General features: G+C 47.7%; 1 long non-coding RNA gene across 1 annotated transcript; it reads right to left on the minus strand.

The window, feature by feature from the left end:
• Positions 1-14,445: 14,445 nt before the first annotated feature.
• LOC128830649 (uncharacterized) lies at positions 14,446-27,127 on the minus strand. Its single transcript, XR_008443633.1, has 4 exons — positions 27,067-27,127; positions 25,172-25,395; positions 16,666-16,756; positions 14,446-14,736 (listed from the first exon to the last, which is right to left on the minus strand). It is a non-coding gene; the product is annotated as an uncharacterized LOC128830649 (long non-coding RNA).
• Positions 27,128-27,174: the final 47 nt, after the last annotated feature.

Consider the following 27,174-nt stretch of genomic DNA (forward strand, 5'->3'; position numbering starts at 1 on the left):
TGGAGACATGCAAGATACCATGTGGACAATGACTTTGCCTGCAAAGACTGAGTCATGCAGGGACATGTGACTTGCCCAGGTGACTCCAGAACTCCATCTTGGAGCTAGACTTTGCATAAGAGGTTTAAGCATTGGCCTGCTAAACCCAGGGCTGCGAGTTCAATCCTTGAGAGGAGCCATCATGAAGAATCCTCTAGCTATCACCTGAGCTGCAACACAAGCTGTACCAGGGGAAAGAATTGTGCCCAGGCCTGGAAGGTGTCCAGTCTGAGGAAAAACTTACTGAAACAAGGGAGTGGGGTCCAGCCCAGAGAAACTCCAGAGGGAGGGGCCGAAGGCAAGCATGGTTGTAGTACACCCTTTCCTGGCCAAAGACCCAAGCACATGCCTGAACTAGAAGTCTTCCCCAAAGAGGCAGAAGAATCTGCATCAGAGTGTCTCCCAGAGAGCACAGAGAACTGGGAAAATGCAATAGATGCTTGTAGTAGTTTTGGGCCACAGTTCGGCCCTCAGCGGGGCTGTGGGGTAGCCCACCACCTTGCTACAGTCAGGAAAGAGCCCCGAGCCCCCAATCAGGGTGGGGCAGTACTCACACAGTCAGGCAAATACCCAGGCCTTTAAGCAGGGTCTGGGCCAATTTGTGGCAGCCCCCAGCCTCTCTAGGCCAGGGAAAAAGGGGGGAGTCTGCCACTCAAGAATTGGGTGGCAGGGGGGACGCAGGCCCTCTCACTCCACTGCATCCCAGCCCGGGGCCCTAGCAGCGACGGAAACTCGCTGCTGTCAGTGGGGATCTTGGCCGCAACACACTGACATAGGCTCTGGCAGTGCAGCGGCCAGACTGGGGTCGGCTGCCCCCGGGCTACTTCCACACTCTCCCTCATATGGTACCTGGGCCGTCTTGCTGTCGTCGGTGCTCTCCACCAGCATTGGCTCCTCTGGGTAGGTGGCGAAGGGCAGGCTCAGCTCATCCTCGGGGTAACTGGCACGGGACAGGCTTGGCCAGTCCTCCTTCGGGTACCTGGCAAGAGGCAGGCTCAACCGGCCCGGTGACTCAGCAGGCCGGTCACAGCCTGCAACTGTTTCCCAAGTGGGAGCTCAGCCACAGACATCTGCTCTCTCCGCCAGCCTGGGCTCCACTAAGCTCTGCAGGCGGGCTTTTATACTTCCGGGTCAGGGCCATGACCTTGGAGGGGCGGGCGCCGGACCCGGTGGCTCCGCCCACGTTGGAGTTAGGGGAGGTTCGGCCCTCAGCGGGGCTGTGGGGTAGCCGACCGCCTTGCTACAATGCTAAACAAGTCAAATTGAGTGAACGAAGCCTGTCCACCGTAGATTTGCTGTTAACGTTGTGTCTTTTGCTAATTCACCTATGGGATAAAACAAAAGAATTCACACTCGTGGTAAACCCTTTGAAGATGTGGGACATACCTAAATTGTGGAAGAAGCTTTTGTACATGCTGGGGATGGTGACAAGACAGCCCCACCAGCATGTTACTTTACAGTCCATACCTGTAAAAAGCAGCAAAAGCATAACAGGCCCATGCTGGTGTGTAGAAGGGGAAACTGAGGCACACCGCCTCATGGCATTGGTGGCTACATGCCAAGACACCTCCACTTTAACAGATATTGCTGTCTACATTCTGTTAGCAATAATACATCCCAACCTGTTTGCAAGCATCTGGGGACCAGGAACCCCAAAACGGGCTAGAACCCCTAGGAGTGACATCATATGGTTTCAAGGTACTGAAAAGGAGTGTGACCAAGGACAAACAGAAATTTTACAGGTACTGCCTCCGCCATGGACAGTGTCCAAGTCTCTGGCAGTAAGTTCAGGGGGAGGGTGTGACAGTGTACCCCATAAGGCTTTATGGGGGGGGGTGCTTATAAATGTATGTATGACATAACTGGAATATGTTTTGTGCTGCCTGTGCCATGTAATATAGCTCAGTGGTTTAAGCACTGGCCTGCTAAACCCAGGGTTGTGAGCTCAATCCTTGAGAAGAGCCATCATGAAGAATCCCCTAGCTATCACCTGAGTTGTACCAGGGGAAAGAATTGTGCCCAGGCCTGGAAGGTGTCCAATCTTAGAAAAACTTACTGAAACATCTCTGAGGGTGAGATTATCTGTATTTAGTTTGATTAAACATAGGTTTGTGCATTTTATTTTATTTTGCTTGGTGACTTACTTTGTTCTGACTGTTACTACTTGGAACCACTTAAATCCTACTGTCTGTATTTAATAAGATCACTTTTTATTTAGTAATTTACTCAGAGTATGTATTAATACCTGGGGGAGCAAACAGCTGTGCATATCTCTCTATCAGTGTTATAGAGGGCAAACAATTTGTGAGTTTGCCCTGCATGGGCTTTATGCAGGGTAAAACGGATTTATCTGGGTTTAAACCCCATTGGGAGTTGGGCATCTGAGTGCTGGGGACAGGCGCACTTCTGTGGGCTGTTTTCAGGTGAACTTGCAGCTTTGGGGCAAGTGGTTCAGACCCTAGGTCTGTGTTGGATCAGACGGGGGTGTCTGGCTCGACAGGATGGGGTGCTGGAGTCCTGAGCTGGCAGGGAAAACAGAAGCAGAGGTGGTCTTTTGCACATCGGGTGGCAGCTCCCAAGGGGGTTTCTGTGATCCAACCCGTCACACCCACAATGCCTGTTCTAGCCACTCTAGTCATCAGTTCAAACTCTACTGCCCTGGCCTCAGGTAACCAACCATGTGACCCACCCTTTACATTCCCCGGGAATTTTAAAAATCCCGTTCCTGTTTGCTCAGCCCGGTGTGGCGTGGATTGCTATCAGCGAATCTTTCCAGGTGACCATGCCTCCATGCGCCAAGCAAGCCCCAGCATGGAGCAATGGCGAGTTGCTGGAGCTCATCAGTGTTTGGGGGGAGGAAGCTGTACAGTCCCAGCCGTAGGAATTACGATACCTTCGGGAAGGTATCAAAGGACATGATGGAAAGGGGCCATGACCGGGACGCCCTGCAGTGCAGGATTAAAGTGAAGGAGCTGCGGAGTGCCTACCGCAAAGCCCACGACACAAACGGCCGCTTGGGTGCTCCCCCCGCGACCTGCCGATTCTACATAGAGCTGAATGTGATACTTGGGGTTAACCCCACCTCCACTCCGAGCAGCACCATGGACAATTCAGAGCTGGTCGGGGGAGGAGGAAAACAGGAGTGAGGGTGGTGGGCCAGATGGAGACACCCCGAAATCCCTGGAGCCATGCAGGCAGGAGCTCTTCTCGAGCCAGGAGGAAGGTAGCCAGTCGCAGCGGCCGGTACTTGGTGGAGGACAAACAGAAGAGCAGGTTCCCAGTAAGGGTTTTTTTTTTCGTGAAGGAATTTTTTCGGTGCAGGCTCTTTGGGAGAGGAGGGTTAGGCATGCATGCCTAGATGCAGAATAGTGCATTAATGTAGTTTATCACATCGCGGTAATCGGCCTCGGTAATCTCCTCAAATATCTCATCCAGAACGTGTGCAATGCGCTTGCGCAGGTTTATCAGGAGAGCCACCGTGGTCCTTGTCCCAGCCAGGCTAACGTGTCCGCGCCACTGTGCCCAAGGGGCGGGGGGACCATTGCTACACACAGGCAAGCTGCATATGGGCCAGGGTGGAAGCTGCATTGCAGTAGAAGACCCTCCCTTGCTTCCCAGGTCACCCTCAGCAGCGAGATATCGTCCAGGACGAACTCCTGTGGAAAATATTGGGACAGTGTTCAGTGTAGGTGCCCCCTGAAGCTGTTGGCTCTCCCCAAAGCACAGAAACCCAGAGGACAGTGCAGCCCTGAAACAATCAGTCCCCCTTACTCACCATTTTGAGGCTCCCATGGGATATGTGTGCTCTGTTTCAGACGGGAAAATTATGCTATTGTGTAGACCCTGTGTGTTTTCTACTCCTTAAAAGTGGGGGGAATCATTACTCTGTCTGGTATAAACAATGCTGCCTCTGTTAAATGTTGCATTTTGCCTGTACAGCTGCATCAACCTTGAGACCTCAGCCGTCCCTCTTATCGCCTGCTCAGAGACTGCAAAGACTCAGGAAGAGACCGCGAAAAAGCAAAGAAGACATGCTGCAAGAAGTGATGCGGCAATCTATTAAAGAGAATGAGAAAGCACAGAACTGGAGGGAGAGAGAAAGCAGGATCCGCCAGGAAAACGCAGCGCACCGGCGGCAAAGCACTGCGCACCGGCAGCAAAGCACGGATCAGCTCATAAGCATCCTGGAGCGCCAAGCAGACGCTATCCAGGAGCTCGTAGCCATGCAGAAAGAGGAGCAGTACCGCAAACGCAAACGCCACCCCCCTACAGCCCTTGTCCCAAAACTCTTTCAGTTGTGTCCCACTGTCACCTCCAACCCACTTTCCCCAACTTCCGTGTTCTTCACGCCACCCGCTGCCTCCAACACCAGTATCTTCACCACCCAGTCCTGAAAATCACGACCCTTACCCTCTGCACTCAACCCCCATCACCATGCAATATAGCTATCCTGAAGTGCAGCACTCACTGCACAGCACACCAGACAGGACATACGCGAATCTGTGATTGTACCGTTCCCCACTCCACCTCCTTGTTTCTTTTCAATAAATGGATTCTTTGGCTTTGAAAACATTCTTTATTATTGCATAAAGTAAAAGACTCCTTAGCCCAGGAAATAAACAGGCACTTCAAGTCTGCTTGTCTGCTAAGCAGACACTGATTTCTAAAGATTGGAACTACTGCACTTCACTCCCATGCAGGGCACCAGATATCACTGCTGGTTTTCAGCCTCAAATTGCTCCCTCAAGGCATCCCTAATCCTTGCAGCCCTGGGCCTGGCCCCTGTAATAGCCCTGCTCTCTGGCTGTGCAAATTCAGCCTCCAGGTGTTGAACCTCAGAGGTCCATGCCTGAGTGAAGCTTTCACCCTTCCCTTCACAAATATTACGGAGGGCACAGCATGCGGATATAACCGCGGAGACGTTGTTTTCGGCCAAGTCCAGCTTCCCATACAGAGATCGCCAGTGGCTCTTTAAATGGTCAAAGGCACACTCCACAGTCATTCGGCACCGGCTCAGCCTGTAGTTGAACTGTTCCTTGCTGCTGTCAAGGCTCCCTGTGTAGGGTAGCTGTCTGGTGTTGCCAGCTTCCAGATTGCAATAGCCATCCGCTTCTCCACTGGCAGGGCAGCTATCAATCTCGTGTCCTTGCGCCGCAGGGTGGGGGCAAGCGCCTCACATAGTCCCATGAAAGTGGCTTTTCTCATCTGAAAGTTCTGCAGCCACTGCTCGTCATCCCAGACTTTCCATGACGATGTGATCCCACCACTCGGTGCTTGTTTCCCGAGCCCAAAAGCGGTGTTCCACTGTGCTGAGCATGTCCGTGAATGCCACAAACAATTTCATGTCGTACGCGTTACGCGGCTCGATAGCATCATCGGACTCCTCACCCTCGCTCTCACTGTCACTTTGGATCTTAAGGAACAGTTCGACAGCCAAATGTGACGTGCTGGCGAGATAAGTCAGCATATGCCTCAGCAGTTCGGGCTCCATTTCCCGCAGACAAATCGCGCTGCATAGAAACCGTTGAAAGATGGCACCAAAGGTGGACGGAAATAAAGGGATTTCTGGGATGCGAAGCGATGCATCACCGGGCATTGAGACAGGACCCAGAATCCCCCGCACCCACGCCCCCTTCCCACAACCCACGGCGCCAGAATGGGAAAAGGTGCTCTGTGGGATAGCTGCCCATAATGCACCGCTCCCAATAGCACTGCAATTGCCGCAAATGTGGCCACGACAGTGCGGTGGGCAGCTGTCTGTGTGGACAGACTGCAGCGCTTTCCCTACTCAGCTGCACGAAGTCAGGTTTAACTCACAGAGCTGTACATCTGCAAGTGTAGCCAAGGCCGTAGTCAAAACCTAGTGAGGATAACAGGAAAGAGGACAAATGCTGGCAGGTGAAGTGTAAGAGTATAATTAGGCAGGCCAAGAAATAATTTGAGAAGCAATTTGCTAAACTATCAATAAGAATTTTTTTTACATTCGTCGGAAGCAGGAAGTCTGCAGAAGAGCCAGTGGCCACTAGATAACAAAGGTGGTAAAAAGAATAGGAGTACTTGTGGCACCTTAGAGACTAACAAATTTATTAGAGCATAAGCTTTTGTGGGCTACAGCCCACTTCTTCAGATGCATACAGAATGGATGCATCCAAAGAAGTGGGCTGTAGTCCACGAAAGCTTATGCTCTAATAAATTTGTTAGTCTCTAAGGTGCCACAAGTACTCCTGTTCTTTTTGCGGATACAGACTAACACGGCTGCTACTCTGAAAGGTGGTAAAGGAGCACTCCAGGAAGACAAAGCCACTGCAGAGAAGCTAAATGAATTCTTTGCATCAGTATTCGCTGCTTAGGATATGGGAGAGATACCCCAAAATAACATCTCTGATGTGGGTGACAGATCTGAAGTACTGTCCCACACTGACATGTCAGTAGAAGAGGTTTTAGAGCAGGGGTGGGCAAACTTTTTGGCCTGAGAACCACATTGGTGTTGCGAAACTGTATGGAGGGCCGGATAGGGAAGGCTGTGCCTCCCCAAACAGCATGGCCCCTGCCCCCATCCGCCCCCTCCCATTTCCAACCCCTCTCAGAATCTCTCACCCATCTAATCCCCCTCCCCCCCCCGCTCCTTGTCCCCTGAGCGCCCTCTCCCGGGACCCCCCCCCCATTAAGTCACCAGGACCAGCTGGTATTTACCCAAGAGTTCTGAAGGAACTCAAATATGAAATTGCAGAACTATTATCTGTGGTATGTAACCTATTGCTGAAACAAGCCCAGTGGCGCTGGAGAACTTTTTATAGTCGGGGCCGGGAGTGGGGGCAGAAAGCCAGCTAACGAAACTGTAAGCCGTGTGTTCAAATGCAAGGTGGAAATGCGCAATTCCTGTTCTCACCACAGGGGCGCAGCACAGCTCCGGGATTCACAAGAATTGCAAAATAATGCCAGGTTGTTTCTGGTAACACCAGTAGGGTGACCAAATAGCGAGTGTGAAAAATTGGGATGGGGATGGGGGGCAATAGGAGCCTATATAAGAAAAAGACCCCAAAATCGGGACTGTCCCTATAAAATCGGGACATCTGGTCACCCTAAACACCAGCAAACTTTTCACAGTGAAATGCGGGGGTGCTGCAGCTGAGCCCAAAGTGGGCTGTGAAGAGTTACAGAGGGAGCTCACAAAACTGAGTGGCTGAGCAACAAAATGAGAGGTGAGTGCTAAGTAATGCACATTAGAAAAACTAATCTCAACTACATATACATAATGATGGGTTCTCAATGAGCTGTTCCACGCAAGTGAGAGAGCTTGGAGTTGTCATGGATAGTTCTCTGAAAACTTCAACTTAATGCACAACAGCAGTCCAAAATCATACCGGAATGTTAGGTACTATAGGAAAGGGATAGAAATTAAGACAAAAAAATATCACAATGCCACTATATAAATCCATGGTGCTCCCATGCCTTGACTACTGTATCTCATTCTGGTCGCCTCATCTCAAAAAGGAGATAGTGGATCTGGAAAAGTTTCAGAGAAGGGCACTAAAGATGATCAAAGGTATGGAACAGCTTCCATATGAGGAGAGACTAAAAAGGGCTGTTCAATTTAGAAAAGAGATGATTAAGGGGAGACATGATAGAGATCTATAAAATCATGAATGGTGTGGAAAAAGTGAATATAAAAGTGTTATTTGCCCTTTCCCACAATACAAAACCAGAGGCCCCCAAAGAAATTAATAGGCAGCAGGTTTAATACAAACAAAAGGAAGTATTTTTTCACACAACGCACAGATAACCTTTGGAACTCATTGCTGTAGGATATTCTGATGGCCAAAAGTAAACTGCATTAAAAATGAACTAGATCAGTTCATGGAGGATAGGTCCATCAATGGCTATTAGCCAAGATGGTCAGGGATGTAACCCCATGCTCAGGGTGACAATATACCTCTGACTGCCAGAAGGGGACTGGGTGGATCTCTCCAGAATTGCCCTGTTCTATACACTCTCTCACTGAAGCTGTCCTGGCTGGTTACTGTGCTGACACCGATGAAATGAGACAGCACTAGGAACACCACAATGGGCAAAATTTTAAGGCCATTCTGACCAACCAGTCTGATCTCCCACAGAGAATCTCACCCAGTGATTCATCCATCCTTACCAGTAACCCCTGGTTTCACTTATTCATATCAACTGAGCTGCTGTATGAACTTAGGCAATGTTGTATTAATTCAGGTAGAGTGTCTGGGTCCAAGGAATCAATGGTATTAACATGAACCTTCACTGGCCAACATTAAGCACTGTTAAATAAGGTTTGGCGTTTGGTATGCGGAGATTTCAGCCTGCTTAGTACTATGGCAAACACCATGAAAAATTCTTTCTAACCTTTTATTAAAGATACAGAAAAAGAAGGAAAAACAGTTAAAGCGTTTGAAATGTGAAATATTAAATAAGGCTCCTATTTGAACAATGTCCCTTGTTCCCTTTCCCTTTAGCTGGAGAGAGTCTTTACAAAGAAACCCCCTGTTTAACCATCTTTTAGATGGTATTAAAGATGCTAATAATTGTCCTTTTGGGGAAAAGAGAAGCAGTTAGTTGAAATGTTGTTGATGTTGTTATTAAAGTCCGATCTTGTTTCCTAGGAGATGAAACAAGACAAACCCACACAAGAGGGAAGAGAAAAGAACAGCAAAGATAGAACATGCAGTTTCTGTCTCTGACTGACTCTTCCTTGCGGCCTCAGCAACTGGAAAAATACAGGCCTGGCACGCAGTCGGATAAGCCAGTTGGAGGCCTACCTGGCAAACGTGTACCAGTGCTGGGCTGTTCTGGGTGGTGCTTTTGCTGCCTCTTTGACCACAGGCTTACAGCAATGTTGCAAACTATGACAGTTTTGTCCAGCTAAGCCAGACTTTGTCCAGTGGCCTGATCTGATTAGGACATCTCTTAGTGGTTAAGATGAAGAAGATTTGGGGTCTTGAGTGAGGGTGGAGGTTGCAACCATGGTGGTAAAGTTCACTGGAGCAGTTGTTGGAACACAGCTGCTGCTTCTTTCGATCAGGAGTTGTTGCGTTCACTCCCCCTCCTCTACTTTGTCCCCAAAAGTTTTTTCTTTTTAAAAAACCCCAAGAAGAAATACAGTGCAAAATAGCCCATCTCCTGGTAATTGTTTTCACCAATTAGGCCTAATTTCTGACACACCCATTTGTTTGCAGTGTTGTGGTAGCCCTGCTGATCCTAGGATATGAGAGCGACGGGGTGGGTGAGGTAGTATCTGTTATTGGACCAGCTTCTGTTGGTGGGTGGGACAAGCTTTCAAGCCTCACAGAGCTTTTCTTTCATGTCTGGACCTTGAAGAAGGGAACCAGAATGTCCAGTGTTACAAGTTAGGTGATACAGATTAAGCATAAGGGATTCACACACGTTGCAGAGGACCCCTTAAATTGAAGTGGGTGGTTGACACCTCATTCAGTCTTTTAGTTTGCATTTACATCTTTTCCCACCAGCATTTATTGTATGAGGTTATTGTAACACTTTAGAAACTTTCTCCACGTTTTTACAGTTCAGCTGATAATTCCAGTAACTTGTTACAATAGCAAGTTTCTTCTTTGCCTAAAGTTCCTTTCCCCCCCTTTGTCCCTACCTTGAAGAGCTCGTATTCTAAAGAGACAATCTCTGTTTTTTGTGTAACCCTTCTGCCCATCTAAGTTGGCAGCAACAAGGGCCGGGTTCTCTATCTAGGGGTTCCATTTCAATAACGCAATGCAAAACCGGCTCGAGCCCCCACCCAGTGACCTGGGACAATTACATACCACCCCCTGGGCGCCTCTAAGAGGCAATACTTCCCCTCTTGCAAGCACAGAGTCTGAGTGTAACAGAAAATGTTTAATAACATGAGGTAAACGACATCAGTGTTAAATTGGAAAAACACCACAAACAGGCTTCATGAGCAAAAAAACTCACCCCAGCAAATTGGGCTGTGTCCTTTCCCTTTGGTTCTTGACTCCAGCAACCCAAGGATCACCAAAGTCCCCAAAGTCCAACAACCCCCCAAAGTCTCTGTCCCTGGTCAGTGCAGCCCCAGAGTTCAAGCGGGGGGGGGGGGGGGGAGGCACGCAGGGTGTTAAGGGGCACCTTACGTGATCCAAGGCCGACCGGCTGCCTCTCCGTGGGGTTCCGCCGCAGCCTTCTCCACGAGCCGCTCCCGCCGTCCACGAACTGCTCTGGCAGCTGCTCCGCTCTGCTCACCGACCTGTGAGCCACTCAGCTCTGCTCCACCTCAGCCGTTCCTTGGGCCGCTCCCACAAGGCTCCGCTCTGCTCGCTGCTTCTCCAGCTGCTCCGCCCTGCTCACCGACCTGTGAGTCGCTCCGCTCCGCTCCACTCTGCTCGCTGCTTCTCCAGCTGCTCCGCCCTGCTCACCGACCTGTGAGTCGCTCCGCTCCGCTCCAACCATCCCCATGAGGCTCCACTCTGCTAGCTGCTTTGCCAGCCGCTTAGCAATATAGCTTCAGGCTCCCCCACTAGTTAACACAGCCTCAGCGATCTCAGCTCTTTTGTGATTTCAGCTCATAGTAGGGGAGCCCCAGTGCTAGTGCACCATTGGCCCAAAGTGAATTCAGCTCAGCAGTCTGTAATTAGACTTCTAATGGAATCAAAGTTAGCTCTGACATTCAACAGTGGAGAGAGGAGGTAGTGCAATTGGTGTTTCAACCCCTCGGGGAGGGGGCCATACCATCAGGTACAAATACCTGTCCCCATCCTCTCTCTATTCCCTGGGTTTTGTACCCCATGCCCCTTGTCAAGCAAGTGCTACTAAGGTAATGGTGATGGACTCACTCAGTCCTTCTGTCATACAACAGGTTCACTGCCCTTGATTCACAGAATCAGGGTAACAAAACTTTATTCTTCCTGCCCCAATAACAAAGAAACTGGGGATCCCACACCAGCCAAAGTAACCACTTAACAGCACTTTTTGCTGTTGTTTCATGCCAGGCGAGTGGGTGTGCCTATGCAAACAAGATCAGCCCCTGGAGTTCTTTTCCACACTCGCCATAATTCACCACCAGATGTCAGGGTAGAGCTCATCCTGACTCTGCTTACATTTGTGCAGCGCCTGGCACAATGGGGCCACTATCTCGGTTGTGCCACCAAAAGACAAAGTAACAATCAAGCCTCAAGAAGCCTTCCCTCTTATGCATTGTGGTACCCACTGTCCAACAGTGACTAACAATCGTGTTGGGGAAATTGCTTTGCTTTGACGTTCACCCAGTGCACGTGTGTGTTAACCATAAGACCCTTTGTCTCGGTGCAGATTCCCCAGACACTGAGGAGACCTGGGACTCATCAGCTGAGGTGTCTTGATGACAGAGGGCATATCAACACTAAAAACTTAAGTCGAACTATGTTAGGTCAATGTAAAACTACCGCAGTAATTCCTGCGGCGGTTCATGTCCACACGGCCCTTTTTCTGTCAGTGGTGTGCGGCCTCACCAGGAGCACTTCCACTACCTTAACAGGGGCACTACGTGTGTGGGCGGGGGAGGGGGCTAAGAGCTGCCCAGGCTCCCTACTCCTAGCCAGGCTGTTGCCTGGGTTCCTGGCTCCCCGCCCCCAGCCGGGCTGACCCCCGGGCTCCTGACTCCCCATTCTCTGCCTGGAGCCCAGCTGCACCAAGGCTCCCTGCTCCCCACCAGCAGCCCAAGTGCTGCCCCAAGGCTCCCAGGCCCCATTCAGTAGTCTGGAGGCTGCTCCCTGGGCTCTTGGCTCCCCGTTGAGTGGGTCCAGGGGCAACAGGTGGAACCCCACTTTGGGGAGGCTAGACCCCAGCTCTGCCCCTTCTGCCCGCCCCTCCCCTATGGTCCGAGCTCCTCCCACTCCCCCCCCATGCCCCTCGCAGCACGAGGCCCCCTCCAACCTCTGTGGCCAGAACCTCGAGTCCCCCTTCCCTGCCGTGGCCTGAGCCCCTCTCCCATTCCCACGGCCGGAGCCCTGAGACCTCCCCCCCTCGCAAGGCCCGAGCCCCCCTGCCTCCCCTCTGTGGCCAGAGCCCTAAGATGCTTTGGTCCCAGTCCACTGCCGGAGCCCTGAGACACCCACCACCACCACCACCTGAGCCCCAAGCCCCATTGCCACCCCACCCCCCGCCAGCAAGAGCCCTAAGGCCCCCCCCCATCCAACCTGCTTGGAGGAGCCCCAGGCTGGCCAGACCCTCCGCAGTCGCGCCTCCCCTCTCCAGGCCCCAAGCCGCCCTGCGAAAAATCAAAATCTCTTCTCTTTTTGTCTCTCCTGGCAGAAGAGCCTGTGCTTTTGCTCTGCCCTGCCCCATAATAAAAAGCAAAAATGTTCCCTGCCAAGCCCGCAACCAGGGTCCTGTGGCACTGGCTGCACTAGGCCTATTATACCCGCTGCTCGTGGGCGCTTCCCAATGCTTGGGGAGCCTTGGTGCAGCCAGGCTCCCAGCAGGGAACGGGGAGCCAGGAGCCAAGGAAATTGGCCAGTTCATCAGCCAACAGCCAATGAAAGTAACACGCAGTGTCCACATGGACACTGCATCACCCTAACTACACTGACATAAACCCTTTGCCTTTGGTGTGACCCAATATGGCCATTTGTGTGTGATAGTTTCACAGAAATTATATGGACAGTTATAAATTATGCCGTTTATAGGAACCCTACTTGGTTTTCAAACAAATTAGGAACAGGAACACAGTCACAGGTATCAAAACTTGTTTAGAATATCAGGGTTGGAAGGGACCTCAGGAGGTCATCTAGTCCAACCCCCTGCTCAAAGCAGGACCAATCCCCAGACAGATTTTTGTCCCAAATCCCTAAATGGCCCCCTCAAAGATTGACCTCACAACCCTGGGTTTAGCAGGCCAATGCTCAAACCACTGAGGTATCCCTCCCCCCTGATTGTCTTATAAATACAAAAAACTTTATAATTAGTGTTGTGTCTTTTGCTCATTACACAACAAAAATTATATGAGGAAACTACACTGGCCCAGCTGGTCCCCAAACAACTATGTTTATCATCTATATACAAACATACAAGGCCTTAGGCTAATACGCACTGTGCTCTGACTGGTTTGTGATGGCTTCCAAAACACAGATCACAGTGAGAACTCCCAGATTCTGACGCTATTGCCTGCTTCTACCAGCTGATTTCAACCCAGCAAATCCCTCAGGTGATAGCAGTAGTGAGCTCTTGTCCTCCTTTTCTGGACTAGCCACCAGAAAAAGGACACAATACATGTGGCCAAGGAAATAGATTAATAGAATATCAGGGTTGGAAGGGACCTCAGGAGGTCATCTAGTCCAAAGCAGGACCAATTCCCAACTAAATCATCCCAGCCAGGGCTGTCATCCCTAGACTCACTGCAACTCTCCTCCCCATAGAAAGGACTTTTCATTACTGGATAGTAATTATCTTTGAATTACATGCTTTTTCAGTGCCAGCTCTCCCCAAATGATACATATAGTTTCTAGTCTTATCAAAATAGGTTGATACTCGATCCATGAATTATAGAACAAGAATATGGAGTCCTCACAATGTTTTTCACTCATAGATCTCACTGCACTTTACAAGGGAGTGTATTACTCCTTCCCTTTTAAAGATGGGGAAACTTAGACACAGTGAGGGGCAGGGCCTTGCCCAAAGTCAGCCTTCAGGTCAGTGGCAAAGGTAGGAGTGGAACCCAGCTGTCCTATCTCCTAGTCCACTGCCCTGGATTATACAGCATAATCCATTATTCCTAGAGAGAGGTTCAAATCCTGGACTGAGTCGCAAGGAAACCTGTTTGGTAGGTCCCACCCTCAGTCCTCTTAAAAGGGCCATGCAGTTTGTACTAGTGACCTGCGCTCATCAGAGGCTCAGACTATTCATGGGTGCCACAGGTCAGACTTGTGATGCTTGGGTGGAGAGAGAGGGGAAAGGGGACTCCAGGTTAGAATGGCACCTGTGCTCACTTTGCCTGAACCCACCTGTACCACCACCTTTGGAAGTGTTTCCTGTGTACCTGTACCTGACTCTCCCTGTGTCCTCTCGTCATTAGTACAACTCTTAGTTCAGTAAAAGCCCATTAGAGGAGATGCCATCTCTCAGACCCATATGCCTTTCTGTCTATATTGGATGAACATCTGCTGAAGCCTGGGTGTTTGTCTGGATAAATAATTTACCTGATTGCTGGATGTGGGCCCCTATAAAGTACCATCATGTCTCCTCACAAGTGGGCATATGGGTTTCCCCCTGTGTTTATACTCCAATGTAAATATGCAGCATGCAGGAGAGAATTCAGTCCTTTATACAAGACTTGGTTTTCTTTCTCTATCCCTTTCCTATAGAGACATTGGATAAATTAATGAAGAAAAGGGTTATCCCCAAAATTGTTGGCACTGGGCCCTTGGATGATGAAATGTTTATTACTTCAGTGGATGATCTCCCTGAGTCCAAAACCATCAGGGATATAGCTGACAGTGGTTCATACAATGTGCACACAAAACCCAGCACCATAGAGGCTTACCAAGTCAGGAAAGAAGCAGCATGAGCTCTGGTGAGTAGCTATTGCTCATAGTGACAACACAAAGACACCAGGATGTGATGAATGCCACCAAATAGGGCCAGAGATACAACCCTGGACCCCACAATCATTAAACAGGAATCCGACACAACAGGCTCGTCCATGGTCTCACTTTCCTCAGCTCTACACGACATCTGGAGAAGGGCAGGAAATAGCTACATTTAAAGGTGAACTGAAAAGCTTGCTTCAAAATAAATATTTATTTATTGTAGTCAATGGCTTAAGCGTGCAAGTCAGTAACAGAATACATGTGTGGGCAGACATATGACAGATAATCATCTTGGCACTCTTCACCCCAAATGATCGCACAGTGTGTACGTGCAGCACCCTGGAAATGCAGCCACCTTTTACGTGGCGGGCAGCAGCCCACTGCAGAACACTGAGGGAGGGGAATTTTGGGCCAGACACCAAGGCAAGGCCCCATCTTTATGTGAAGTGGCTCAAGCAGTCTTTAATGTCTCCCCAGGGTTGATGGGATCTTGGTTTTGAGGGTCCTGCACACAGTAACCTGCACTGCACTCTTTTCATCTACCAGACCTCAGAAGGAGAAGGGCTGAGATGATCCTGCTGCTGGGATCCGAACCTTGTCCTTCCAGGGAGCCTAAAGATTTCAGACCCAGTTGTTATATGACAAACAGACCATCAGAAAATCCTTTTCTCCTTCATTTAGATTCCAAGATCCAAGCTTAGGGTTCTGAGCTACCCCAGCAATAACTGATGACATTTTAAGCACCTAAAATGAAAATACTCCCTACTCTTTGGATATTAGTGATGCTATCAGCTGTAGCCAAGGAAACACAGAACCTTAAGCACAGGTTTTGGCAAGTAAAAAGGCTTTCAGTTCACCTTTTATGTAAAAGCTGTAATCTGCTAACTTGGCGCCAGAACCACCGAGAGTGAGATTTTTATGACAATCCTCAGTTATAAAATATTTATTTGTAAAAAGCAGGTGAAATGTGTGTTTTAAGGCACATACCTAAACTCCTCATTATGGATCAATTTTAGGTTTAAGCAAATTTTTGCCAAGAAGTGCTGCTTGGTATTGAAAGCTGATTTTCCAACAAATATTGTTTTATAAACTCTCCCTTTCCCATCAAGCGCCAGTACTTTTAAGCCAGGTGATTTCCCCTGGATGTAGTTGTAGCATTGTAATTATATATTAACTGGGAATTCTCATCCATATTGCTCTCACTACTATGAACAAGATATTTTCACTTTGGACACTTGGCAGCAGTGCTACTGTTTTGTTTTTCAACGTGTCTAGGACACATTCCTCTTTGTTAGATGTACACAAGGTAATAGCCATTTCCTTCTCTCCCTCCCTCTCCTTAAAACCCAGTCCTGCAATTTTTAAACACATGAGTAGTCTCATTGAAGTCAGTGGGTTTCATAGGTGCTGGAACTAGGGGTGCTGGGGGTGCTACCACACCTCCTGGTTTGAAGTGGTTTCCATTATACAGACTTCATAGTTATGGGTAGGATCTGAGCCGTAGCTGGACACACTGATGAGGGACTGTTTTCAAGCTCCTGTCAGAGGGGCAGAGATCTTGGTCCCTTCCCATGAGAGGAATTTTTTTTAAGTGGCTGTCATTGAACTGGGATTTTATAAATAGTGACCAATTCTGTCAGTGGTTCCCAGCCTTCTTTTGCTAGTACCACAGCCTGACACAACTGGCACCGTCTTTTTCTTTTTCACCATCTAATTTCTGTCCCTTTCCCTCTTTTCTGTTTTCTTTCTTGTCTTCTTCATCACTTCTTTTTTCCTCCTTTACTTTTACTGACTCTTCTCCTTTCCTTGCTCCACCCCCATCAGATCAGTGCCTGCCTCCCAACCACCATTCACTAGAAGGCTACATGCTGCTGGGTGGAGAGGACGTGCATCGGTGTCAACACAAGGTTGAGCTCGGTGGCACCAGAACACAGAAAAGTAGATTGGGCTGGCAGGCTGCTGCTGCTGTCTGCAGGCCTATATGTTATGAGCTGTTCCCACAGCCAGCTACAGAAAGGGACAGACAGGGGGCAAGGAGCAGGAGTGGCTGTCCAGGAGCCCCCTGCCACTTTACCTGATAAGAAGAATAGTCTTGTGGTCAAAGCACTGGATTGGGACTCAGGAGCTCAGGATTCAGTTGCTGGGTCTGCTCATGAAGACAATTCCTGTGGGACCATAAGCAAATTACTTAAAACTGTCCATGCCAAAGTTCTCCCCCTGTAAAATGGGCATGATAATACTCTCTACCTTACAGAAGTGTTGTGAAGATATATTCATTAATGCTTGTGAGGCTCTCAGCTTTGCTCGTGATGGAGACCTTATAAATAGGTAAAGAGATGCGGCAGCATGGGTTGGAGGGCATTGGGATGTATTTGGGATCCTGTGGTTTTCCCACCTTCACTCTTCCTCTCCTCTGCCCGATGAAGTCATCCGGTGCATCCCAGGTTGGGAAACACTGGCCTAATCTATTTTAAAGTGATCTCATAATATAAACTTCTAAAGCAGAATCCCACTTACCAACGATCGAGCTATGAATGAAATGCCTTGGTCTTAGTGTGGCAGTTTAATCTGCCACTGTTGATTAGGACTTAATTGATCACTTTATATTACATCCATAGTGGTACTGGGAATTAGTCATGGTTAATGTCATTACAGAGAGATTCTATAATAATGTATCAATTAGACTTTGTCAAGCTGTGAGCACATACAGCTATTAACAGTGGCAGCTCCTCAAGATAAGCTTTTCTTAGGCTGTTGTTATACAGTATGATCTTTCTTTGTCTGCTAATATGGCTCTGAATACTGTACACCGTTCCATGTCTACTTTACCTATCCTTTTTCAGATGTCACTAGCCTCCACTGATTGTCAAAACACTGTCTTACAATATTACTGGAAAAACATAAGTTCCTTTAATCATTTCCCATTGTTTTTAATACTTTCCCCAATATCCAACAGCTGTAAAAAGAAAGTGGTAAAAGTAGAGCATATTAGTGAAACTCTGAAGGAGGAAAAGGAATAGACGAGAGAAGGAAAAAGTGGGGAGAAATTTTCCATCTCTGCTGGTGATGTCAGGATAGAACCTAAAGCTAATTTGCATGCTGAATTTATACTGCTTTGTCTGATGCTCAAATGCCAGGGTGATTGGTATGACATAGATTGGGCTTGTCTACACTGGCGCTTTACAGCGCTGCAACTTTCTCGTTCCGGGGGGTGAAAAAACACCCCCCTGAGTGCTGCAAGTTTCAGCGCTGTAAAGCACCAGTGTAGACAGTGCCCCAGCGCTGAGAGCCATTCCCCTCATGGAGGTGGGTTTTTTAGAGCACTGGAAGAGCTCTCTCCCAGCGCTCTGCCGTGACTGCACAGCCACGCTGCTGCGGCAGTGTTTTAACGTTGCCAGTGAAGACATGCCCTTAAGACAGAGTTAGAAAGTCACACGTTTCCTGTAAGGAAAAAAATAAGCTGCCAATGAAACTTCATTCTGTGTAGTGTTCCCCTCTTGGGCCAAGTTCTTAAGTTATTACAAAGTTTTCCTTCATTTCCTACAAAGGCAAATTCCCCTTGACATCAACTGGGCACTCACCAGGCATGATTAAAGGGTTAAAATCCATGTGCATCTTATATAACAACCTGGTATATAGATTGTGCCAGTTCTTTTCCAGACCCGAAGTCCAGAGTTTGGTCAGGAGACCAGAGGCCTAGCAAATAGCGATTAGCTAAGAGAAAGCTGGGGTAAACAGATAACCTTGCTTTGCCAAAATAAGCCTAGTCAGCAAATTGCCAGGTGTTGGAGCTGAGAACTAAATAATTGTGTCTTATTCAGGGTTTGCAAATTGAACAAACAATCCCTGTTCCTATTGTATTAGTTTCTTCTGTAGGGAGATGTTGTTCCCACATATCCAACCTTGAGTTTATGAAAGGTTGGCACATGTCAGTATAAGATATGGCCTCCTCCCACCTCCCTTTCCCAGGGACCAATGCCTGTCTTAAAGCACGAAGGAGACAATCTTTATTGCCATATACTTTCACTATTTCTTTGCTTTAACCCCTAGGACTGTACCTGTTGCACAATCAAAGGAGTTGCTTCATTCCTATGGACCTCAAATTGAATTCAACATATATATATTTTATACTAATACATTTTATCGAAGTATTAATTAAATGTTAACTTGCTAACTTGAGACCATGGGCGGAGACATTATGTAACCTGTTAACCATTGGCTAATGTGCTATCTTGTCTTGCTGCAAAACCTATCCAGGGGTGTGGAACTGCCTACCCCATCACTTGCCCCTGCCCATGGAAAATCTATATATTCTATTTTAATCAATTGATTGACAGTGTCTCTGAGCCTAATAAGCAAGGTGACACTCCGCCAGCGCTGTGCGTAATAAACTCCTATGCTTCACATCTACACGGTGTGGATTTATGTTCCTTCAATGATCCAACTCCAAGTGAAGTCTGTGGGTGTCTTTGCATTGAGAGAAAGGAGGGTCCAGTGGTTAAGGTGCTAGTCTGGGACTTGGTTCAGGTCCCTGCTCTGTTCCATATTCCCTGAGAGACTTTAGGCAAGCCACTTAGCATCTCTGTGCCTCAGTTCCCCATCTGCAACGTGAAGTTAATAGCACATGGGGATGTTGGTATGATAAATTAAAGATTGAGCGATGCTCAGATACTACAATATAGGGGCCACATAAGTAGCATAGATAGAAGTATAGATAGAAGGAGCTCAGGCTCCTTAGGCCTTGGCTACACTTGCACATTATACCGCATTAAAGCCCCTCAGAGCGCTCTACCTTACTCCCCGCCCACACTGGCAAGACACATAGAGTGTTCTGACTCCCTGGCTGGAGTACTCCTGGTACTCCACCTCCCCGAGAGGATTAACAGCTGTTGTGTATTGGGTGAGATGCTTCAGTGCCAGTGTAAACGAGAAGTAACGTTACAACGCTCTAATTTGACCTCCGGAAACATCCCATAATCCCCTTAACTGAAATGACCTCTCTTGTCTTTGTTGTGAACTCGGTATGCAGAAGTGCCCTTTCAAAGCTCCGTTTCGGAGTGCTTGCTGCTTATCTGGTTTGAGAAAAAAACAAACAGCTAATGTTTGCTTTAAGTGAGTGAGAGAGAGGCGGGAGGGCTTCATTTCGGAGTGCCGGCTGCTCCAAGAAAAAAACCAAACAGCTAATGTTTGCTTTGAGTGAGTGAGAGAGAGGCGGGGGAGGTCTGAACTTATAAGACAGCGTGCTGACACATTCTCAGCACCCCAAAAACCCACCCTTTCTCCCCACACACTCCCTATCACACTCCAACCCCCCCCCCCAATTTGAAAAGCACGTTGCAGCCACTTGAATGCTTGGATAGCTGCCCGTAATGCATCGCTCCCAATGCAGCTGCAAGTGCTGCAAATGTGGCCGCGCCAGTGCGCTTTCAGCTCTCAGTGCGGACAGACTGGAGCGCTTTCCCTAGTGTGCTCTCCGAAGGCTGGTTTAACTTAAAGCGCTCTACAGCTGCAAGTGTAGCCAAGCCGTTAGTGCAATGTGAAGTAAACACCTTAGAGGTTGTATGTGGAGGGTTGTTATTGGAGGATGCTTTATTTAGTCCTGAAACTGTTGTGGACTGAGCTAGACACGATTTCATCCATTTGGTTATTCCATAACTGTTCATTTCATTACCTCACTGTGAAGTTCCACTGGGCTGCTCTTCACAAAACAAAACAAAACCCTCCATAGAAGATGCAGTATTTGCAGATTTTGCAGGGCAAATTTCAGTAATAAAAGCATTTTAAACGAATCAGTGTTTTCTAGTTATGCTGGAAATTTGTCCAAAATCTCAAAAATATTCTCACAGGAGAAAACAAATTACCATTTTCCTTTAAGGATAACAGACTTTTCATGGCCCCTGGGGAGATCTGCTGTCAGTCCGAAAAGCCAGGGATAGAAATCTCAGAAAAACAAAATACCTGACTATAGAGATTGTCCAAGATTCTGACAAACACATCTAAAAATAGCAAAATGTCAGTGTTATTTGAGGGGAGGGATGGGGAAGGGCGGAAATACAGGACAAATTAGAATAAGGTAAAAAGCTTCCTTTCCTTTGGAAGAGATGCACTGGAGTAAGCTTTGTTTTGACAATGTTATATATAGAATGATGGTCTTGATGCTTAAAATATACGCTTAACTGTTTATGCTGTAAGGCCCCAATCCAGCAACACATTCAGCATCTGCATTATCTCAAGTACGTGAGATGTCCCATTATTGGACTGGGACCTATCATGGTACTCTGAGAATGCACACCTTCAGTAGTAATGCTATACAGCCACGATATTTATAGTACAGTACAGGAATGAATGTATCTTATCTCAAAGCTCTGTGAAGGGAAGCTGAGCTTGAGGGTACTGTACAGTCCTGCCTTCTTGTCCGAACACTGTTTGATTTGTAGATATGAGAATATTGGGCAGAGAGACAAAACTTGTCTCTTAAAGGCCCTTTTGATCCTCTTTGCATCTCCAGGAGTGCAGCTTTAATTAGCCTTGTTATGTATTGTGTGGGCATGTAAAAGGCCAAGGAAGAATAGTGGGGTGTGGTCCTTTTCAGGGTGAATTGACTCATAATTCAAGATGTTAATACATGATCTCAAGCAGTACAAACTAATTTTGTCCTAAAGCTTTGTTAAATTGCTGCATTCTCTCCCACCTCTTCCGCTCCCCCCCCCACCCCCCCCCCCGCCCCTTCTTTCTGTTGAAGAATCTTATTCCACTTCAGGAATTTGGAATCAGCCTGAGGAAGTCTCTTTATAAGCCAGTAGGTAGGAAGATAAAGTAGATAGAAATTGTGTGGGCATGCATCATCAGTCTAATGCACAAATGTGTGTGCACAAAACACAGTATTGCTACTGAAGTGCTATAGATAGGGCCCTACCAAATTCATGGCCATGAAAAACACGTTGCAGACAGTGAAATCTGGTCTTTTGTGTGCTTTTACCCTACACTATACAGATTTCAGGGGGAGACCAGCGTTTCTCAAATTGGGGGTCCTGACCCAAAAGGAAGTTGCAAGGGGGTCATAAGGTTATTGTAGGGGGGTGTCATAGTATTGCCAACCATTACTTCTGTGCTGCCTTCAGGGCTGGGTGACCACAGAGCGACGGCTACTGACTGAGGGCCCAGCTCTGCAGGCAGCAGCGCAGAAGTAAGGGTGGCAATAACATACCATACTCTGCCTTCAGAGTTGGGCTCCTGGCCAGCAGCTGCCACTCTCCAGCAGCCCAGTTCTGAAGGCAGCACTGTTGCCAGCAGCAGCACAGAAGTAAGAGTAGCAGTACTGTAACCCCATCTACAATAACCTTGCAACCCCCCCCCCCCCAACTCCTTTTTGGGTCAGGACCCCTACAATTCCAACACCATGAAATTTCAGATTTAAATAACCAAAATCATGAAATTTGTGATTTTTTAAATCCTATGACTGTGAAATTGACCAAAATGGACCGTGAATTTGGTAGGGACCTAGCTATATACACACCCTGAGGGTTGCTTAGGTGATTGTCACTTTCAAACTTTTTGGTCCAAAATGTAAATGATTTTGGAAAGTTTGGTAAAATTCTGTTCATATCTTTTTGATTTACCATAATGTGAAAGGTGTCTTGCTTGAAGAAGTCAGCATTGCATATCAAATGAGCACAAGCAGTGCTTTTACATACAGACTAGATGTTTTTCTAAAAGATCTGCTCTAGGAATTATTTTGGGGAAGGTCTATGGCCTGGGTTACACAGGAGGTCAGACTAGATGATCACAGTGCTCCGTTCTCACCTTGGAATCTATGAATCTAGTATTTCACTGTGCCCCGGTGTGTTCACTGGATAAACAAATTCTCTCTGCTTTAATTCAAGTCTCGTATTCCAATATGTGTGCAGAGAGCACTTTCCCCAAGGCTGATTCAGAATCCTAGGAGTGGTTGCAGGATTTTGTTTGACAACTAAAAACCAAACCAAACCCCAGCAGTTTCAAAGAGCTGCAGGACACAATCAGTTTGTGTGGCTCAAGGTCATCACTCACTTAACGTCGTCGTCTTGCATTTTTTATATGTTAATCTATAAGAGAGACGCAGACACAGGGGTGTTATAAGAGATGGAACACCCTTCTCCCCCACACACTAGATTTACCCCTCTGCCAGGGCCATGCCAGAGCATTTCAACCTGGTGCCTTGGGCACACCGTGACACATGGCCCCCAACCTCCCACACAGAAGGGCCTCAGCAGCATGGCCCTCCCCCATTTAGAGCTGTGTTAGCAGTGGACTCCTCCCAGAGAAGCAAGGACAATGGCATAGGGCATTCCTTCTCCCCCCAAGAAGTGGCAACAGGAAGCCCTCTGCCTGCAGCTGCAGGGGTCCCCTTTCTCCCTGTGATAGGGTGTTGTTTACCCATAAGACCTGAAGTGGCTATAGTGGGCAGATGGGCCAATTAACTGCACAGGCTGCACCTGGAGGAGGAGCCAGGGTGCAGGGATTAGTTAGCTGAAGCTCAGCTATATAGGAACAGGTTGGGCCTATAGAAAGCCCAGAAGCTGTGAGCAGAGAGGAGGCTCCAGGGGAAGTAGTCTGTGATCACTCCCTGGGAGAAGGGAGGTGTGTTTGGGCTATAGAGATAAGCGGCCTATAATTACTCCCTGGGAGGAGGAAGTTTGGGGTCGCAAACCCAGAGGAGGGGGAAAGCCAGAAAGGTAGGAAAGTCTTAGGGGCAAAGCCGCTAGGGATAGGATAGGGCAGATCTTAGCTGCTGACAAGAGGCCCCTGAGCTGGAACCCAGAGTGGAGGGCAGGCCTAGGTTCCCCTACCAGCCACTGGGGAATGGCACAGAACAAACAGTGGAGAGCAGACTGGCTGGGATTGTTTGCCCTGAAAGACTTTGATACCCCAGAAGGGTGGCAACATGCATAGTGACCTGGCCAAAGGGCCAAGTAGCGAAGAAGGAGCATCTGGAGTTGCAGAGACAGATGGAGCATCCACCAGAGGAGGACACAGCACCTGAGTGGAGCTAATCCCCAGATCCACCAGGAGGAGGTGCCCGTAGCAGTGAGTGGACCCTGTCACACTCCCCGAGAGAGAGGCAAGAGTGGCAGCAGAATACTCCTCCCCCCCCCAACCCCCCCACACTACCTACCCCAGGAGCCCCACTGTATGTGTTTGGATGGGTGGGATGAGCTTGCTGCCCTCTGGCCCTCCTGATAAACACACACACACACCTGCAAGGATGGCATTGGTAGGGTCTCCAAGAGACATGGGTGTAAGAGCTCTCACCCCACTGAGATGAGATTTACAACTCTTATGGCTATTGTTCCAGACTATCTGCAGACTCCCTGCATTAGTTATGTTGGGTTGTGTTTTCAAGGTTGTCTATGCAACCCTGAGGGCTAGAAATGTATCTTGTATTAGAAAGTATTAACACATTTTCAAATCCTTGCCACGGAAATATCAGAAACAAAACAATGATTACAACAACGAGCTTTTATTTAAAGAGATGTTATGCACTAGGAGTATAGATAATCTGTTTAACAGGGCATCACCATGTTACAGAGTAAGCACAGGGCCGGCTCCAGGCACCAGCTTCTCAAGCAGGTGCTTGGGGCGGCGGCTCCAGAGAGGGGCGGCAGGTCCAGGTATTCAGCGGCAATTTGGCGGACGGTCCCTCGCTCCACCTGGGAGTGAAGGACCTCCTGCCGAATTGTTGCCGCAGATCGCGATCGCGGCTTTTTTGTTTTGTTTTGGCTGCTTGGGGCAGCCAAAACCCTGGAGCCGGCCCTGAGTAAGCATCACTATAACACCCAGGGCATGTCATTTCCAGTGATTTTATTAAATTGAGTGAAGTTTCTGATTACACATTTAACAAACGAGGCATGCATACTTTAAAAAAAAAATGAAATCTGAGGTGCTGATGTAGTCACATGACTTCATAAGAGGGGGCCATAGGCACACATCCATATTGCCTATACTTTAACTTGACCCTTTGCACAGGTAGGATGGCGTCCCCTCATATAGGCATATCTGATGCTAAACCAGTGCTACAATGTAGGGAAGGAGGAATAAAACCTAGAACCAAAGTCCTCACCCTCTGTCAATAAAGTATCCCAGGCAATGTTTGCAAGACTAGGGGTTTTATCCCCAGTGTCCTGCCCAAGGGCCAATCTGGAGAAATGCTTTTTGCCTACCTATTGTAAACTCCTTAAACGGTTTGCTATTTATTAAGCTACTGCTATAAACTTGCATGTAGTGTTACTGTCCACTCGTAACCAGTTGTAGCTTTCCAGCTGTGGCTCCCTCAGGGGTATGTAAAATGATTCTTGTATATTATACATAGGGCCAAATTCTGCCTTCAGATACATTCTAGGGTGGAATTATGCACCCAGCTGTAAATATTTAGTGATGGAATGAACGACAGATGTATGTTGTTGTCACAAGGGAAGCTAGAGATGGTCTAGTGGTTATGGAAGGAGCCTGGGAGTCAGGAGACAGTCGGCCAGGCTCTGACTCCTTCTTCCATGTCTCAGAGCAGCTGGAAAGCTAGCTCAGTTGGCAACAGAAGGACTCACCTAGGCAGTGCAGCAGTTCTACACCAACGCTGTCCAGACAACCTCAAGACTGGGGAACCTTTGCACTTTGGATGTTCTTGACTATCTGAGTGATCACTGGGGACGAGTTACAGCAGGTTTTGGGCTGGCATAACTTATGGCAGGAAACAGACTAGTCGCTGTCTGCCCCCAGAATCCCACGTTCACCCAGGTTTCTCTCAGCCTGCTCAGACATCTCCCCTGAGCTGTGAAGACAGAAAACATTTCAAGATTGAACTGATAAGGGTTGATGCTTTCTGCTCTGTGAGAATGTTTAGAAATCTATTATGAAGGTATACTTCTTATGTGTTTATAGTTTCCCTCTGCCCACCTCACTCAGGCAAAAGCCCCCTGAAGCCATTGGAGAGGCAAACTATTGATATATTCCTCCACCAACTTTACTTCAATGTTTTATCAACACAATGGTCAATATCACTGGCAATAATGTAGACACAAAACAAACTACTTCCTTAGCTGTAGTTGAAGTTTCCACCCCAACCCCAACGTGGCTGATTTTTTTTACATTCACTTCTTCACTGAAATGCTAAATTGTAGATACACCGATATAACACGAATTCGGATATAACGCAGTAAAGCAGTGCTCTGGGGAGGCAGGGCTGTGCACTCTGGTGGATCAAAGCAAGTTCGATATAACGCGGTTTCACCTATAACATGGTAAAATTTTTTGGCTCCTGAGGACAGCGTTATATCGGGGTAGAGGTATATTCCATACCAAGCTTTAGTATAAGCTTTCTTCTAATAAACGAAAACAAAGTTAATTGGTCTCAGTCCAGTTCTAATTGGCAAGTATCTACATCACAATCCACCCCTCCACCCCAAGACAGTTGGCACTGATTGATATCCTTGTGGGGAGTCCTAGTGGCGTGACCAAGAATTAAATGGGCTTGGACACTGAACTGCTCTCTCACCTTAGAGGTGGTCTTTCCAGGTCAGGGATGAGGCACGTTGGTGGGGCAATGTAGGGGGAAACTTGCATTGCAGCTGAGCCTGTTCTGGCCCTGGAGCTAACAATCTAATTCCTTTAAATAAGTACTAAGCATTTCATAAAACAGGAGGAGGTGGAGTGTTTAAAAAAGCAGCCTGCTAGCAGTACAGGCAAGGAGACTTTAATACAGTAACCTGGACAGGAAGTACAACATGTTTCTATTTTGATAGAAAGGGCTTAGGCTAAACTAAAGAACAGAACACAGTTCAACTACTTTCCTATTATGGCAAGGGGGCCCAACTCCTTTTCTGGGTAGAGATATTGTCAAGGCTGAATCCCCACACTGGCACTCCGAGAGCAGAAATGGGAGCCCATAAGGATTTTAAAAATTAATACTTGCCTCTCCAGGCTTGTATTAAACTCCCAAGGTTACAGCTTTTCTCTGACCTTGGCTTGGTAAACGCTGCCACCACCCAAATGCAAAAAAAAATACCCTTGGACCCAGGAAGGAACACTTGGAAATTCCTCCTTTTGGGGTACCCTCAAGCCCTTTCAGCCCCCCTCCGGGGAAGAGCTGAGAAAGAAAACAAAGGAAATTAGCTGTTGCTACCAGCTAATCAAACAACATGGACAAAGCTCTTAGGACACCAAAAATCCAATCCTGTTCTTAACAAAGGTAAATGTTATTAAAAACAAAAAGGAAGAAAATACATCTGGAACTTAGGCTTTTGCTAGATTTAAAGGAGCAATTCCAAAAATTAAGCATCCAAAATAGCTTTCTTGCGGGTTCAGCTTAAATGTTACAAGCAAACAAAAGCATCTGGGGTTAGCACAGAGGAGTCCACAAGCCAAAATAAACCTGATCGTGTCTATCTAAACATTTCCTGCCTTCCAATGATTCCTTTTAGGTATGGAAGATAATTTTTCATACCTGGTTCAAACCTTACACAGCAATCCTGCTTATAGCATTGCTGCTCGTTGTGTCCCTGCAGCCCAGAGAGAACAACTGACAAAGAGAAAGTTTCTTTCCCCATTTTAA

Source organism: Malaclemys terrapin, chromosome 1 (genome assembly GCF_027887155.1).
Source record: "Malaclemys terrapin pileata isolate rMalTer1 chromosome 1, rMalTer1.hap1, whole genome shotgun sequence".
Taxonomy (NCBI): domain Eukaryota; kingdom Metazoa; phylum Chordata; order Testudines; family Emydidae; genus Malaclemys; species Malaclemys terrapin.